Source organism: Phocoena phocoena, chromosome 11 (assembly GCF_963924675.1).
Source record: "Phocoena phocoena chromosome 11, mPhoPho1.1, whole genome shotgun sequence".
NCBI classification, from domain to species: Eukaryota; Metazoa; Chordata; class Mammalia; order Artiodactyla; family Phocoenidae; genus Phocoena; species Phocoena phocoena.
In genome coordinates this window covers 101713579-101728977 of record NC_089229.1, presented here as the reverse complement: position 1 = coordinate 101728977, position 15399 = coordinate 101713579, and the positions used below count along the sequence as shown (strand labels likewise).

At 45.1% G+C, this 15399-nt stretch overlaps 1 protein-coding gene across 1 annotated transcript in view; it reads right to left on the bottom strand.

Annotated features, from left to right (window-relative positions):
- BCL2L13 (BCL2 like 13) overlaps positions 1 to 9134 on the bottom strand; it is a 63826-nt gene extending 54692 nt beyond the window's left edge. Inside the window, exon 1 of the mRNA XM_065888240.1 lies at positions 8983 to 9134. The gene's annotated coding sequence lies outside the window, so the exon portion shown is untranslated. The remainder of the gene's footprint in view (positions 1 to 8982) is intronic.
- Between the last annotated feature and the right edge of the window lie 6265 nt (positions 9135 to 15399).

The window sequence follows — 15399 nt, the reverse complement described above, 5'->3', positions numbered from 1 at the left end:
AGCATGCGCTCTAGAGTCTGTGAGCCACAACTATTGAGCCCATGTGCTGCAACTACTGAAGCCTGCACACCTAGAGCACGTGCTCCACAACAAGAGAAGCCACTGCAATGAGAAGCCCGCACATTGCAAAGAAGAATAGGCCCCGCTCGCTGCAACTAGAGAAAGCCCGCACACAGCAACAAAGACCCAACACAGCCAAAAATAAATAAATAAATAAATTTTTTTAAAAAAAGTGGAAATCAGGAAAGGCTTTATAAGGTAAAACCTGAGCAGATCTTGGAACGTGAGTGATTAGTCACCAACTGAACCAGCTGGGGAATGGGACGACGTGAACTTTAGATGTCAAGCAGACCCGGAAAAGGCACAGAAATGTTTTGGAACAGCAGGGACCACCACAAAAATTACCCACTTGACATGGCAAAGTCCTGTGATACAAGGAGGATGGGGCTCAGCAGTAGTCAGCATGTGGCCTGCCTCGTATGCTACAGGATGCTTGGCAGCTCGGGTTTTATCCTGTAAGCTGGAAAATTACTTTAACCATGTCCATTAACGAACCCCCAGAACTGTATGCAAATTCTGTGTGCATGAGCATTTTTTCTGGAGGGAAAAAAAGCACTCAATTTCTTTCGGTAGCCTCTCAGATTAGATCATGATGCAAAAAAACGCTAGGAACTCTGTAGAACACCAGTAGGAATCACTGAAGGGTTTTGAGCAAGAGAAGCACATGAACAGATTATATTCTAGAAAAATCATCCTGGAGGCAGCGTGGAAGCCAGAACGGAGACTGGAGGCAAGGACACAAGTTAGGGTAATACTGGAAAAACCTGAACAGGAGCGTATGAAAGCACGACCCAGAGCAGGAACACAGGGAAGGAGAAGGGGACACAGGGAGAACCTGCAGAGTTCGAAGATCTGTGAACCAACTCAACGGCAGTCACCAGGCAGCTGTACAGAACGTGGCGCTGCTCCTACTGCCCAAGTCACGCAGTGCAGCAGGAGCTGCCTGGGGGAGAGGATGACAAGTTCACCTGGGGGCGTACTGAGCTGTAGAGTGCCCCCAGCCGGCAAGGTGGAAATGAACAGAACGCTAGACATACAGCCTTCAACTCAGAACGAGGTCTGCACTGGAGACAGAAAGCTGTGGCCTGCGCAGAGGCGGGTCTACAGCATCACCTACGGAGAGTGGACGGAGAGCAGCGACGTCCAAGGGGAGGAAGCGCCAAAGTTTCCAGGAGGTGGGAGAAGGGGTGGCTGCGTTTGAAAAAGCATATTCATGCTTGGAAAAGCAAACATTACCTACTGGTTTCAGATTATAAGGTATAGAAAATAAATCTGAGTAAACTTTCAATCTTCTTTGTATCACTGACTCTCAGTGAGAGGATGGGAGGAAAGAATCACATACCCCCCACCCCCACCCCGAGCACCACCAGAAGAGGAGCCAGAGATTTTTATTTATCAAAGGGAAAAAGGGTTTTTAAAAAACATGTTGAGAAACACTGGTTTAATCTGAAAAAGAAACCCAATTAGAATTCAAGGCAAAACTACCATTTCAGGGCTAGCCAAAAAGATGAGAAGCTGGCAGAGGAGCCCACTAAGGTCTGCAGTGGACAGGCAGAAAGGCATAAAGGGGACAGGAGGGTGTGCTCAGAGTCGGGGGAGGTGCTTCAGGAAGAAGGCAGTACAAACAACACACCAAAAAAAATGCAACGTCAAGATGATGTCCCCGACAGGATGGGCTAATCTGACTGGCAGGGCAACGGCAGAGGCCAGGGACGTGATAAGCGAATGGAGGACTTCCCTGGTGATGCAGTGGTTAAGAATCCGCCTGCCAATGCAGGGGACACGGGTTCGAGCCTGGTCTGGGAAGATCCCCCATGCACCACAACTACTGAGCCCGAGTTCTAGAGCCCGCAAGCCACAACTACTGAGCCCATGTGCCACAACTACTGAGCCCAAGCGCCTAGAGCCCGTGCTCCACAACAAGAGAAGCCACCTCAATGAGAAGCCCACGCACGGAAACAAAGAGTAGCCCTCGCTCGCCACAACTAGAGAAAGCCCGTGTGCAGCAACGAAGACCCAATGCAGCCAAAAAATAAAATATAAATTAATTAAAAATAAAAAAGAAGAAATGAGCAGAAAAGAAAAAAAAAGTGAATGGAAAGTGAATCAGTAGAGAAAATGGGTTTTAGTCTATTCTTTCATGGTTTGAAGGGAAGACAAGAATGGAGGCTGGGGAGAGAGACAAAGGGTCTGAGAGTTCATTAATTTTGTTTTGTTTTATATACAATGAAAGAGACTTAAGCACATTTACATTCAGTGGAGGAGCCAATGAGATATAAATAGAGAGCAAGGAATAAATGATTAAGTTCCAAAAGAGAGGAGAAAAAAGCAAATCAGTAACAAAATTTAACATATAAAAAGTCTCAGAATTTTTTGATAACAGGAAAAAAGAAGTACTCATCTTCTGAATAATGCTTTATATTTTAAATGTATTTTAAATATGTTTTATATTTTAAAAAATTGATGTTCTAGAATTTGTTATAATCAAATTTCCTGTATTTATCCATGCACCCCAATGTTGGCTGCGTACTATTTACAGTAGCCAAGACATGGAAACAACCTAAATGTCCACTGATAGATGAATGGATAAAGAAGATGTGGTGGCAATAATGCCATCTGCAGCAATATGGATGGACCTAGAGATTATCATACTAAGCGAAGTAAGTCAGACAGAGAAAGACAATTACCATATATCACTTACACGTGGAATCAAAAACAGGACACAAATGAACCCATCTACAAACAGAAACAGCCTCATAAACATAGAAAACAGACTTGTGGTTGCCAAGGGTGACGGGGGTGGGGGAGCTTGGGGTTAGGAGATGCACACTATAATATCAAGGATGGATAAACAACAAGGTCCTACTGTAGAGCACAGGGAACTACATACAATTTCCTGTGATAAACCATAATGGAAAAGAATATGAAAAAGAATGTGTGTGTGTGTGTGTGTGTGTGTGTGTGTGTGTATATATATGTATATATACGTATAACAATCACTTTGCTGTACAGCAGAAATTAACACAACATTGGGAATTCCTTGGCGGTCCAGTGGTTAGGACTTGGCGCTTTCACTGCCGTGGCCCAGGTTCAATCCCTGGGTTGGGGAATTAAGATCTCACAAGCCTCGCAGCCAAAAAAAAAAAAAAAGAAAAAGAAATTTACATAACATGTAAATCAACTATATTTCAATAAAACAAAATTTTAAAAAAATTTCTTGTATTTATCAAAAATCCGTATCTCTTAAGATACTTTTAGTTACACACCAACCCAGATGCTACAGACAAAGCACAGTTTACCAAGTATCCAAACTGGATTTTTAACCTAGTGTTCTTCAAATTTTCTTACAAATCCCTATCGACTAACCATAAATACCATCTTTTTTTCCTTAAATTTTATTTATTTATTTTTTTTGGCTGTGTTGGGTCTTCATTGCTACACACTGGCTTTCTCTAGTTGTGGCGAGCGGGGGCTACTCTTCATTGCAGTGGCTTCTCTTGTTGCGGAGCACAGGCTTCAGTAGTTGTGGCACGTGGGCTTAGTTGCTCTGTGGCATGTGGGATCTTCCCAGACCAGGGCTCGAACCCGTGTCCCCTGCACTGGCAGGCGGATTGTTAACCACTGAGCCACCAGGGAAGCCCCATAAATGCCATTTTAATCATGGATTTCATAATTCTCCACTATAAAGTCCTCAGCTCTAGTACACATGTTACTATCCATACGTCCACACAGTTGGTGACCGCTTCCGTGACACTCAACCATTCTCAATGACTCACACTAATGGAGAAGCTGACCATACATACTTCCATCATTTAAGTTTAGTGCATGGTCTTTAGGCTTCAAATTTGTCTCTGACGTTCCAGTCATAAACAAACCAGACTCGCAGGATATAACATCCTTCCAACTCCTCTAACTTCACCTGAGCTGCCAGTTTATAGCAGCAAAGCAGCTCGTTCAGGCCTGTGTTTAGGTGATGGGGCAGGCAGACCTCAGAAACACTACTATGTGTCTACAACACAGGGAATATAGCCAGTATTTTATAATAGCTATAAATGAACTATAACCTTTAAAAACTGTGAATCACTATGTTGTACAACTGTAACAACAATACATTGTACATCAACTATACTTCAATTAAAAATAAATAAACAGAAAGAAATGCTATCACAGGTCTCGTGCGTTTGTATTAAATTACAATTTCTCAAAGGCACTGAAAATATGCCAAGTGTGAACTCTGCAGCACTGCTGCAGGTATTCTGGGGAGAGAGGGCATCACTCCCTCTGCATACTCGGTGGCGACTAACCTGCATGCTGCACAAAGAGCGCCTGCACTTCTATAAGGTATCATAAATAAATCACCTCTGCACGAGACCTCTATTTCTGAAGCACTTTTCCACGTGTTGTCACAGTAATCCTCCACACCAGAAAGAAAAGGTAACAGTCTCAACTTTACTGATGGAGAAACAAGAATAGACAATTTATTTGCCCAAAATCGTAACAGCTAGTTAACAGTGCAACCACTCGGTTGCGTACATCCTCTTCCGTTCCGAACTCTTAGGCCTTAACCGTATTCATTCAATACACATCTCCTGCAAGCCAGGCAACGTGCTGGGTGAGAGGAACACAGAGGTGGAAACACTAACACTAATGATAACAGGAAAAAAGGGTAGAAAAACAAGGCAATTTCCCCAATGTCAGACACCCACAATACCAAAAGAAGCAAATTTGTCAATTTTCAGAACGGGACAGGGGGGCAAAAAGGAAAAAGACAGGTTAAAGAAAAAGTAAATATGATCTGAGACCACCACCCAGAGCTTTCCTGGAAGCAGGGGATCAGGCTCAGGTCCACCCCACTACTTACTCACCAACCAGAGGACATATCATGCCTAAGACAGCTCAAGCTTCTTTTTAAATGATAAAAAAGACATAGCTACTTTTACTCTTTAAATTTTATCTAGAACCCTATAGAATTCAAATTAGGTATAAGTGTTCTTGGTATCAAGAAGTGATTAAATACAAGAGTGATCTTCAATATAAAAACTCCTGCTTTTTACACAATTCTAACAACCTACTGAACACAGTTGTGTTGCCCAGCTGTTTCTTTCTCTGCCTTACACCTTTAATTTGCTCCTCTCTCAAGTTACAGGTAGCTGTCAGCCAGATGGACAGCCTGAGGAAGCTTAGGGTAACTTAATCCTGTGTTTATACATACATTTGGTGGCATCTCCAAAACATCCATGATCCTTCAGTAACAAATGTAATATCCACAATCTTACAATAAATCGTCTTTTTTTAAAACCAGATTTCTATTATGAGTACCAGTGCAAATCCCAGGATGTTAATAGATAGTACTGTGGGAATTAGGCACATTTTATGAACAGTAACCAGAAGGTATACAGCAACTATTAAATTCTACTTTAAATTCTTATGAAAAGCAAATTTGCAGCAACATGAGTTTTTTGTAGTTGTTTCCCAACCTTGTCTGATCATAATCATCTAGGAGGCTATTAAAAACAAATTTCTAGGGCTTCCCTGGTGGCGCAGTGGTTGAGAGTCCGCCTGCCGATGCAGGGGACACGGGTTCGTGCCCCGGTCAGGTAGGATCCCACATGCCGCGGAGCGGCTGGGCCCGTGAGCCATGGCCGCTGAGCCTGTGCTCTGCAACGGGAGAGGCCACGGCAGTGAGAGGCCCGCATACCGCAAAAAAAAAAAACAAAAAACAAATTTCTAGCACCCACATCAGAAATACTAACTTAGAATATCATACCTATATTCTATTTCTTAACCCCATAGAACCACAGCAGAAAAATATTACAATCTAACATGATGTAATTAAATTATTTCAGGAAGCTTTGTATTTAGACTATCTCCTCCCACTAAAATAAAATTGTAATAAGATTGTTAAATACTGCAATAATGTGGAGTTGAGTAGATATACAATCCCAGTTTACAAAGAGAAAAGTGAAAATCCACCGATAATTCAGTCACAAATGAAAACTCTGGAGTTTTAAGCACGGACAAAGTTTTTGATTCCCCGATCCCAGTCTCCAGACCCACTGGTGGTTTTAGCAAAGAATTTTTAAGCTCCACAAAGTAGCATGAAGTCCAATGACTTTATTTCTTCAATCTGTACTTTATTAGGTATCATACAATTCTAGGACTTTCTGCAAAAGAAAAGTTACATAATCCTAATTAAAATTGTGAAACTGCAAAAATTTCACTGGGTCCAACTGAGAAATGCAACTAAGCATTTGAAAACTCAGCAGACACTATTTCAGTGTCCACTGTCCCTTTCCAACTGGAACGTGCCTAACTGAAGACGCCAGTTCAATCCTGTGCTAAGGGCCGTCCAAAAATGTTTCCACTCAGCAGCTGGCACTCCAACATAATGTACTTAAAGAGGAATGCCTCACTCTCACTCTCCCCACAAACACATAGTCAGGCTTCCCATATATGTGCAGATAACGTGCATAAAAGGGAAACATGAAAGTCAATTTCTCTGCTCCACTCCTACGTATGTGCCACAGAGAAATGAAAACACCTTGTCCGTGCAAAAACGTTCACACGAATGGTCACAGCAGCATTACGTATAACAGCCAAACAGTGGAAGTAACTGCCCGTCAACTGATGAACTGTAAAAACGCAGTCTATTCACACAATGCAATATTATGTGGCCATAAAAAGGAAAGAAATGCCAATACCTGCTACAACATGGAAGTAAATTCTGTTCATATGAAATATCCAGAACTGGGGGATCTACAGAGAAGTAAAACAGTGGCTGCCTAGATGGGGGAGTGTGGGAATAAAGAATGACTGCTAATGAGTACAAGGTTTCTTTCGGGAATGAAAACTGCAGTGATAGGTGCACACTCTGTGACTACACATGCGAACAACTTAATGGTATCTCAATAAAATACTAAAAAAAAAAATCAGCAACTCTGAAAATAGCCCCCTTCCTTCAACCCTGTTGACATATATTAATTAAGAACTCTTGGGCTTCCCTGGTGGCGCAGTGCCTAAGAATCGCCTGCCAATGCAGGGGACACGGGTTCGAGCCCTGGTCCAGGAAGATCCCACATGCCGCGGAGCAACTAAGCCCATGAGCCACAACCACTGAGCCTGCACTCTAGAGCCCACGAGCCACAACTACTGAGCCCACGTGCCTAGAGCCCGTGCTCCGCAAGAGAAGCCACCACAATGAGAAGCCCGCGCACCCCAACAAAGAGTAGCCCCTGCTCGCCGCAACTAGAGAAAGCCCGCATGCAGCAACGAAGACCCAACACAGCCATAAATTAATTAATTTAAAAAAAAAAACAAAAAACTCTTGGGGGACTTCCCTGGTGTCGCAGTGGTTAAGACTCTGTGCTCCCATTGCAGGGCGCTGGGTTCCATCCCTGGTCGGGGAACTAGATCCCGCATGCATGCTGCAACTAAGAAGTCCACATGCCGCAACTAAGACTTGGCACACCTTAAACAGACAAATACATAAATATGTTAAAAAAAAAAATAAAAAGAACTCTTGGGAATTCCCTGGCAGTCCAGTGGTTAAGACTGTGCTTCCATGGCAGGGGGCGGGGGTTCCATTCCTGGTCCGGGAACAAAGATCCCGCATGCTGCGCAGAGCGGCCAAAAAAAAAAAAAAAACTCTTGGTGACCACTTATTTGGAAAAAGATATGCATCAAAATCAAGTTTGAAAAAACTATGATTAAAAAGCAGGATGGTGGTACTGTGATTGGTTAAAACTGCTGCTTTGTATGTCTAAAATGTTTTATAAGAGAAACATGTTCTTAAAACAATACTTATTGTTGCAAATCACTTGTCCTAAAAGCTGAGCAAAATATGTAGTAAATATTGACTAACTGACGGGCTAACGAGCACCTTTTCTCTACAAAACGGCTTGGACTCAACCGTCTGTATCCCTCAACCGAACTCAATTACTGGGGTACGGTCCTCCGTAAGAAAATCCATCCTTTGGAAAAAAAAAAAAATACTGAGAATGGTACTTGACCAATCAGAGTAAAAGAATTTTCAAAGTCCCTAACGGCCTATTATCAAACGAAGAATATTCCATAGTGGTTTAAAGATTTTCAATTTACAGTGTACATTTATTTATCCCGCGATGTACAAGCAGTTCACCACCTACACGAACACTTGCTTAATTTTCTGGGAGACTGAAGAAAAGAAGGTACTAGAAGGGTGTGGCAACTCATCCAAGGTCACACAAGTCAGGGCAGAGACCAGCATTCTGGTTTACACCAAACCTCCCGGGGAAATCGCACTGACAGTTTCGCTGGAGGACTTGCTTGTTTTGCCCCACGTCGCAAAGAAACAGGGGAAAGGGAAGACCGTCAGTTTCGTTAAGAACTTGTACAGAAACCGGGCGCTGGCTGGGCGGGTAACCGCGCGCTCGTGCGGGCATCGGGCAGGCTCCGCAGGGCGGCGGCCAGGGCCCAAGACCGCGGGCCCGAGGCTCCGGCTCCCAGCGGGGAAGCCCCATCTCGGAAAGTCCCGGCACGAAGGCGAGACACTCGGGGTCGGCCTGGGATGGTGGGAGAAAGACCAAAGGAAGAAACGACCTAGCCCGAACCGTGCCGCCTCTAAGGGTGGCAAAAACGAACACGTGAAATAATAGCAACAGCAATGACAGCGGCGTCGGAGCCGCCGGGAGGGGCACCGGGAACCTTGGGGAGAAACCGCGGCGCGGCCGGCTGGCGGGGACCCAGGCCGCGAGCCCCGCGCACGCACCCCTCGCCCGAGGCCCACGCCCGCCGACCCGCGCCCGGACACGTCTGAGGAGCAGCGGAACGGCCTCGCGCCCTCAGCCTCTCACTGCCCCCCCTCTCCCGCGTCGGCCTCGGGACGCCTCGGGCGAAGCTGGGAAAGGGCCCGGCGCGGCCTGCCCGCGACCCCGCTCCCCTCACCTGGTCCAGGCCCGTGTCCCCGAAGAGGTGAAAACGCGGCGGCGGCGGCGGCTCCGCACAGGATCCCACGGCGGCGGCGGCGGCGGCGGTGGCGGCGGCGGCGGCGGCGGCTCCGACCCGCGGTCCTAATCTACCGCCGCCGCCATGTTGGCGGGTGAGGTCACCCGGCGTGCTTCCGTCAGCGCCGGCGTCGGGGCGGGGAGCCGGGCGCGCCGCCAGGGCGGATCCGCCTTCCCAAGAGGAAGCCCGGACCACGGAGTCCCGGAGGCCTCTTTGCGCAGGTGTGAGCCGGAAGAGCCGCTCTCTCCCGGCCTGCTCTCCTCTATGGGGAGCAGCTCTATGGTTCCGGGCGGCGGCGGCCATGGACCGCTGGGAAAGAGGCGGACTCGGACGGGCCCACTGTCGTGGGTGCGGAGGCTGGCGACGCTCGCTGGAGGAGCTGCAGGCGAGCCGGCTTAACCGAGCGTGGCGTCCCAGGAGCTGCGGCGCCGCAGCGCCGGGTGGGGGGCTGGGCCTTGAGGGTACGGAGCGGGCGGGGGCGCCGTAGCGCAGCGAGGAAGGAACGCATCTGCAGCTGCCACTGGGAGGCGGGGCGGCGTCTCCACCGTGCCCTGGGGGAGCCACTGTGTCCGGGCGCCTGACATGGCCGGGCGGAGGAGCGGAAGGCTGCCCGAGGACAAAAGGCCGATGGGCAGTGCCTGCTAGTGGGGGTCAAGGGTTCTTTCTGGGGTGACGAAGATGTTCTCCGGGTGACTGTGCTGGTGGTTGCGCAGCTTTGTGAATACACTCACTTGAAGCCATTTAATTATACTCCGTTGTACACTTCAAAAAGGTGAATATCAATACAGCCGTGAAAAAAGTGATAAAAACCTGAACTGATAATGAGGGTGGGTGGCGGAATCCGAAAGAAGGTTGGAGCTCCGAGGCTTTGGGCCCGAGTGACTGAGAACTCGGGTGGTGCTGTTCATAGTGAAATCGGATAGATTTGCCAAGAAGAGACTTAGCTAAGAAAACTATCAATAGTTCCCTAATAGCACCTATTAACCAGGCCATATTAAATCCCCCCGATTCTCCAAGTAATGGCTCTTATAGTTTTTTTTAACATCTTTATTGGAGTATAATTGCTTCACAATGGTGTGTTAGTTTCTGCTGTATAACAAAGTGAATCAGCTACACGTATACATATATCACCATGTCCCCTCCCTCTTGTCTCCCCCCTCCCACCCTCCCTATCCCTCCCCTCTAGGTGGTCACAAAGCACCGAGCTGATCTCCCAGTGCTGTGAAGCTGCTTCCCACTAGCTATCTGTTTTACATTTGGTAGTGTATATATGTCAATGTTACTCTCTCACGTCATCCCAGCTTACCCTTCCCCCTCCCCGTGTCCTCAAGTCCATTCTCTACGTCTGCGTCTTTGTTCCCGTCCTGCCCCTGGGTTCATCAGAACCTTTTTTTTTTTTAGATTCCATATAGTTTTTGATTTAAACCAGGATCATGCATTGCATTTGGTTGTTAAATCTTTTAACAGTCTTCTAGTCTTAATTTTTTAAAAGTTGACTTTTTGAATTATACAACGGAAATTAGCAATAAAAGAGAAGCTGACCGTTGTTACATGTGACCATATAGATTAATCTCAAAAGCGTTGAGTCAAAGAAGCCAGACATAAAAATGTACCTACTGTGTGGTTTATATGAATTTCAGGAACAGGCAAAATTAATCAATGGTTATAGAAATCAGCACTGTCGACTGGGAATGTGGGATTGACTAGAAAAGAGCTTTCTCTCTAGGGTGATGGAATTAGTCTATTGTGGTGATCACACAGGTGTCGGAACTCATCTAATTGTACTTTGTAGGTCTATGCAGTTCATTGTATGTAAATTCCAAAAACAAAGCCATACGGAATAATTCTGTGTAGTTAGGTTGCCAATTTGATATATGGTCAAGTAAATTTCAGATTGCTTTCAGTTTTAGGGTTTGCTTTTTCCCCCTTTTTAAATTTTTTGAATAAATACCACAAGGATAGCATATGGGCCAATGGAACAGAATAGAAAGTTCAGAATGGTCCACTGATTTTCAACAGAGACAATTCAATGAGGAAAGAGATAGTCTCTTCAGCAAATGGTGTAAAATATATAATGCTTTTACAAAACTTAATCACAAGCAGTTGGTGGGTTTTGGGTTTTTTTTTTTTTCTGACGGATCTTATGAGTGACACAGAGACCTAGACTGCAGCCTAATGTGATAATAAAATCTAAACTCTAGATTCCACTCATTCTCATTCATCAGTTATTGAATGCCTACTATGTATGTACCGGGCAGTATGCTGGATGCCGGCAAAAACCATGACGTCCCTGTTGTGAAGCTGACATTTTCGTTGGAAAACCAGATAAGAACATAGAAATGAAACGAAAAAAAACAAAGTAGTTTAAAATTGTGGCATGTCCTGAAGTAAACAAACAAGGGACAAGAGTAGACGATTAAGGTGACAGGGTGTTGATGCAAACCTCTCTCCAAGGAGGGGATATTTTGAGACCTAAAGACTGAAGAACAACCCAAGGGGCAAGTGCAGGAAAAGATCTCAGGCAAAAAGCTCGAGAACAAACCAGTAAAGCTTGGAGCTGGTGAGAAAGGGAGGAGTGATGAGGTCAGTGGGCAGGGCCAGCTCCTCCAGAGCACACAGGAGCCACCAGGGGTTACAAATTAGGGAGTGATTAGAGACCAGCTAGGTTTTAAATTACTTTCTGCTGTGCGGAAAACTGGTTGGAAAAGGCTAAAAAGTGCAAAGCACGTAAGTTAGACTTCCACTGCTTTCTGCCACCATTTGTCTTTTCTTTTAAAAATTAATTCCTCAACACTCAAAGACATGATTTTCATCTACCTCCAGTTTCTGCACGCCCCAGCAGACAAACTGAAGCCTTATCTATTCTAGTGACTCAGTTTCCAAATAAACCACAGACTGGGGCCTTAGCTTGGGAGCAGGTAAATCAAGGAGCACGCAAACCTTCTCTTAAGTGACTAACCTGAAAGGAATTTAGGTCGGCAGTTTTGGTGAAGCCATAGTCAATAGGCTTATCTGGGAGTGGGATTTTTGGAATTTGTCTGAAAAGCTGTTTTAGTAAAACTTCTTCACAAGACCTAAGCTAGTATAGGAGGAAACTGGATTTGGAAAACTACTAACTAGTTAATCTTTGCATGGGCTCATTATAACTTTTGCAGTTGTGCTTCACTCTGAAGCTTACCACGTTCTTACCAGACAGCACCTGGCCTGTTCCTCGGTGAGTCAGCAGAATACTGCAGAAAGTAAGAGCGCTGGCATGCGGGGAGGGAAGCAGCACAAAAGGCGATGTTAAGTGTGCCTGTAACACTCTTATTTTAAAAATGAAGTCCTAAGGCAGATGTGACAAATGTTCATTGTCAACTCTGGGTGGTGGTACATGGTACATAGACCTTTGAATTCTTTGTACTTTGCTGTATTTTTTAATGTCTGAAAATAATGATAAATCAAAAATCAGCACTGTTTTCCAAAGAAGCAAAAGCACATTGATCTGGATAGTATCACATCTCTTCCAGACATTGTTTTCATAAGTGATTAGACATGTATTAGATTGAGGCTCCCAGTCTTCAGCCTCAGATATTTGCAGAACATTGTAAAAATAAACAGGAGGAGGACTTCCCTGGCAGTCCAGTGGTTAAGAGTCCACGCTTCCACTGCAGGGGGCATGGGTCTGATCCCTGGTCGGGGAAATTCTGCATGCTGTACGGTGCAGGCAAAAATAAATAAATAAACGGGAGGAAGGATTGTAATCCAAACGAGTGAATACCACCTCATCCTGACCTAGCTTGCTAGAGGCATGCATATGCCTGTCTTCTGGGATGATGAAGAATGAAATTAGTGGAAAAACTAGTTAGATGAGAGACACAAGCCTACCATCTGGTTCAGGTGATTAGACTACCAATCAAATTGCGATCAAATGCATGGATTTCTGTCGCCCTGTTAGGTTTACTGTTTTGTGGCTGAACCCTTCCCTTATCCAACACCACCACTTTCCTCAAATACGTGTACCAACTTGTCATATGCTACAGCGTCCACTAGCACAGCTGGACAATAATTTGGCATTTGTATTAAGAGCCTTAAAAATGGGTGTGCCATTTCCATTAAAAGGACATGCAGTGCACTGAGGACACGATGTCACACATGTTCTTCTGTAATGCAGCACCTGAATGTAATTATGAGGAAACTATCAGATGAAACCCAATTGAGGGACTTTCTACAACTGGCCATTTCAAATAACTAGTACTCTTTAGAAACGTCGGTATCGGGAAAGACAAAGTCTGAGGAACTATTCCGTATTGAAGGAGACTAAAAAGACAAAGTAATTAATACAATAGGTGACGTTGGATTGGATCCTGGATCAGAAAAAAAAATATTGCTACAAGGAATACTAATGGAACATATGGCAAAATTTGAATATGGACTTACTAAATTTCCTGAATTTGACTGATATACACCCTTAGTCTTATGAAACACACACAACTATTTATTGACTCATGCAATTTTATATATATATATACACACATATATATGCATATATACATATGAAAGAAAGCAAATATAGCAAAATATTAATGGTGAATCTAGGTGATGGGAGTTTATCGCACTATTCTTACAACTTATATTTGAAATTTCTTCAAAATAAAAAGCTAGTAATAAAAATGTGTGTACCCTTTGGCCCGTAATTCTATTATTAGGAATCTATCCTAAAAATAAGTTTTAAAAGTATTTTGTCTTTATAAAACGTGGGCTCGAATTTCTCCCTTAATTTTCTGAATAATTTTCTGTAAGTGGATCCTGGTAATGATGTTGAAAAATTCACATGCTCATTCAGACTTACAAATAAATTCTGTAGGTCCACCCTAAAGAACGTGGAGCGTAACTCCTCACTCCTTAAGTGCGGGCTGCACATAGTACACCTTTCCAAAGAGTAAAGTATGGAAAGGGGAAGAAAAGAGTAACTTTACAGTGGAGAAACCTGACAAGCACTGCTTCAGCCAAGTGATCACGGTCAACAGCAACAGTCAAAAACCAGGCTGACAGCATGAACCCGTGATGTGATGTGATGAAAATGGCACTTTCTCTCTGTGCTCTTCCTCCCCAAAACCCACAACCCCTGACCAATTATGTGAAGAGCCCCAGAGGTGCATCTGTAATATACCTAACAGTATCCCTCAAACTGTCAAGGTCAACAAAGAGGGAAGTTTGAGCAACCGTCACCCCCAAGAAGAACTTACGAGACACGTCAACTAAATGAAAAGTGGTAACCGGGATGGGGTCCTGGAACAGGAAAAGGGCATCAGGGGTGTCACCGAGCAGGACCCTGTGAGGCCTTCCCAGAATAGACCCTCACCCATGTCTTCCGCCTGCCCTTTGTCTGCAGAAAAACTTCAGTCAAGGAGTACATTTAATCAGACAAGTGGGAAAATGCAGAAAGGCAAACAGTCAAGCAAGACAAAATAATAATACGTTAGCCATTACAGTCAAGGACTTTTAGCTCTCCCTCAGGGCTATACAGTTAATGTTCTCAGCCGGGTCCTTCCAGCTGTTCTGCAGACACTGAAGCCCCCACCAGGTGGGAGAGGTTAGCTGCTCGCTGCCCACAGCACACAGGCCTCAGACCGGTTGGAACTAGAAGGTTGATGATGCTGATTCCCGATGACCTCACCAGCAACCAATCAGAAGAAGCTCCACGAGCTAATCATGCCCTGTTCCTGGAACACTGTAAGACTCCTCACCACCCCCTCCAGGTGGGACACACTGTTTTGAGGGCATTACCCTGCCGTGGCCCCCTGTGCCTGGCAAAGCAATAAAACTATTGTTTTCTACTTCACCCAAAACTCCGTCTCCAAGATATAATCCGGCACTGGTGTACAGAGGCCGAATTTCCGCAACAGAGGGAAACTAAGGAAACTGGTTAAACTGTGGGCTTTTGTCAACACATTAGCCTCGGTTAATGAAATATAACAAATGTACCCCAGAAAGGGAGGAGGCTAACAATATGGGAACCTGAGCTCAATTCTCCGTAAATGTAAAGCTGCTCTAAAAATAAAACCTGTTAATAAGTAAAATATTGACGCATTTGCTTCCATTAGGGCCAGGAAAGTAAGACAAATTCTGGTTGGCAAAAGTAAACTTTTTTAAAAAACGCAAGGGCTACAAATCTCAGTTAAAGTCAGGGGCACGACAACAGACGTCCCTCGCGCCTCGGAGCGGGCTGCTGGGGAAAAGCCCGGGAGAGGTCACGAGACGTCACGAGTGAGCGACAGGAGGCGAGGCGGGGCGTGTGGAGGGGCGTGACTTCCGGGCCGCTCTCTCCCCACTGGCTGGGCTGCCCGGCGACCTGCGCAGGAACCGGAAGCTGCG